The sequence below is a fragment of the Sinocyclocheilus rhinocerous genome, unplaced genomic scaffold (genome assembly GCF_001515625.1).
Source record: "Sinocyclocheilus rhinocerous isolate Xijiao unplaced genomic scaffold, SAMN03320098_v1.1 scaffold1134, whole genome shotgun sequence".
Lineage (NCBI taxonomy): Eukaryota > Metazoa > Chordata > Actinopteri > Cypriniformes > Cyprinidae > Sinocyclocheilus > Sinocyclocheilus rhinocerous.
In genome coordinates, this window is record NW_015643579.1 from 253677 (window position 1) to 256987 (window position 3311).

Consider the following 3311-nt stretch of genomic DNA (forward strand, 5'->3'; position numbering starts at 1 on the left):
AAGGACTCAGCTGCTCGGATTGAGTTGGGCAGGTCATTCCACCAGGAGGGAACATGTAATTTAAAAGTCTGTGAAAGTGATTTTGTGCTTCTTTGGGATGGCACAATAAAGCGATGTTCACTTGCAGAATGCAAGCTTTATAGAGGGCACATAAGTCTGGATTAATGAATTTAGAAAGGGGTGCAGAGCCAGTGGTTGCTTTGTAGGCAAACATCAATGCCTTGAATTTTATGCGAGGAGCTATAGAAAAGTGGTCCAAGAACTGAGCCCTCAGGCTATCTTTCAAATAAATATCTTTAAAATAAATGCTTCTTGGTTTGAGATGCACTTTTTGGTTAGAAATGCACTTTTATTTTGAAATAATATCAGTGGCTAAAACTATAATGTTTCAGAAATGTTCTTTATTGTAATATTAGTTGACTAACTTGGTTGAGTGATCTGTTGTGCTTACTTCTAACATCCTGTATGCCCCACTATGCTATGATCCTTCTGTACAGTAAATTATCTGGGATCATGGCAGTTTTACTTGCTCCTGTTCATGCAATAATTTTTATAAATTTTTTTAAGTACAAATTCTTGTACTTTTCATGAATCTGTTTAAGCAGGGGGGCATTATTTTCACAATGTTTGTATTTAGACAAATATGCACTGTGAGATTGAAGATAAATAAGCATAATACTGTAGTTTACTGTTGCACACAAACAACCTTTAAAAAAAAAAATAATTATACACTTTTTTGGTCTTACCACCATCAACGACACTTATTCACCAAAATGAGCATGGCAACCATGCCCACTTGTTTCACCTCCATTCCCTTTGATGAGCAAGTCTTTGTCACAGGGTGGTGGTAGGCGAAAATGGAGGTAGAAGATATTTTATGTTCATCATCTGATGACAAACAATAGACAGGAGAGCACATGGCACCAACAAACACTCAACAAGCCATGTGCTCAACAAAACACACAGTGACCTCTGGTGGCCATCTAGGGCACACCAGCTGAATACTGTGACACTGTTACTGATGGGTCCCAACAGGAAGAACCTGCTCCTGCCAGGACCCCACTAAGGAAAAAAATTAGGATCCCGTAAAATATGAGACAGCATCTTGTCAGGCATGCTGTCTTGACACCTTTTCCCTTAAGGCTTCCAAAGTGACCACCTTCGCCTGCCAGGACCTCAAAAGGAGCAACAGTGCCCACTAAGTACCTACAGGAAGAGCCTGTGCCCACCAGAATGCCAAAGGAAGTACTTGAGTCCCCACAGGGAATACTTGTTTTCAGGAGGTCCCCTGAGGAAGCACCTGTGACCACTGAGGGGAAAACAGATGATCCCAGAAATGCTGTCTCTATATCTTTTCCCTTAAGGCCTCCAAAGGGACCACCTTTGCGTATCAGTACCCAAAAAGGAGCAACAGCACCCACTGGGGACCCACAAGGAAGTACTTGTGCATGCTGAGTCCCCAAAGAGAGCAACTGTGCCCACCAGGTCCCCTGAGGAAGCATCTGTGACCACCATCCCCCCACTGAGAGGAAAACAAATGATCCCAGAAAATATAAGACAGCATCTCACAAGGCGTGCTGTCTTGACACCTTTGCTCTTAAGGCCCCCAAAGGGACCTCCTGCACAAAGGTTAGTCCCTCCTGTGTTTCCTTTTTACTTTCAGTTTTATTCAAAAACACTGTCTTCAACTAAGCAATGTTTTCTGGATTCTCAAATTGAAATAACTAATATTTGTTTACATTTAGCAACCTTATACACTCTCAGAAAAAGCTGTCACTGGGATGGTACCCTTTCAGAAGGTACACCACTGTGCCCATAAAGGGTGCATATTGCATTGTAAAGAAAAAAAATTGTAAAAAAAAAATGGTAAATGACTGGCAGCTACGGCTGCCAAACAAAAACCGTAAAATTAAAGTAAAATAAGTAAAATAAAATAAAGTGCAAAAACAATAATTTAACAGAAATGTTCATTAAAGGTTTTACAGAAGAAAAAAAAAGTTATTTTACAGATTTTTCTTTGTTTCAATTATACTGTTTAAGCAGGGGGGCATTATTTTCACAATGTTTGTATTTAGACAAATATGCACTGTGAGATTGAAGATAAATAAGCATAATACTGTAGTTTACTGTTGCACACAAACAACCTTTAAAAAAACAATAATAATTATACACTTTTTTGGTCTTACCACCATCAACGACACTTATTCACCAAAATGAGCATGGCAACCATGCCCACTTGTTTCACCTCCATTCCCTTTGATGAGCAAGTCTTTGTCACAGGGTGGTGGTAGGCGAAAATGGAGGTAGAAGATATTTTATGTTCATCATCTGATGACAAACAATAGACAGGAGAGCACATGGCACCAACAAACACTCAACAAGCCATGTGCTCAACAAAACACACAGTGACCTCTGGTGGCCATCTAGGGCACACCAGCTGAATACTGTGACACTGTTACTGATGGGTCCCAACAGGAAGAACCTGCTCCTGCCAGGACCCCACTAAGGAAAAAAATTAGGATCCCGTAAAATATGAGACAGCATCTTGTCAGGCATGCTGTCTTGACACCTTTTCCCTTAAGGCTTCCAAAGTGACCACCTTCGCCTGCCAGGACCTCAAAAGGAGCAACAGTGCCCACTAAGTACCTACAGGAAGAGCCTGTGCCCACCAGAATGCCAAAGGAAGTACTTGAGTCCCCACAGGGAATACTTGTTTTCAGGAGGTCCCCTGAGGAAGCACCTGTGACCACTGAGGGGAAAACAGATGATCCCAGAAATGCTGTCTCTATATCTTTTCCCTTAAGGCCTCCAAAGGGACCACCTTTGCGTATCAGTACCCAAAAAGGAGCAACAGCACCCACTGGGGACCCACAAGGAAGTACTTGTGCATGCTGAGTCCCCAAAGAGAGCAACTGTGCCCACCAGGTCCCCTGAGGAAGCATCTGTGACCACCATCCCCCCACTGAGAGGAAAACAAATGATCCCAGAAAATATAAGACAGCATCTCACAAGGCGTGCTGTCTTGACACCTTTGCTCTTAAGGACCCCAAAGGGACCTCCTGCACAAAGGTTAGTCCCTCCTGTGTTTCCTTTTTACTTTCAGTTTTATTCAAAAACACTGTCTTCAACTAAGCAATGTTTTCTGGATTCTCAAATTGAAATAACTAATATTTGTTTACATTTAGCAACCTTATACACTCTCAGAAAAAGCTGTCACTGGGATGGTACCCTTTCAGAAGGTACACCACTGTGCCCATAAAGGGTGCATATTGCATTGTAAAGAAAAAAAATTGTAAAAAAAAAATGGTAAA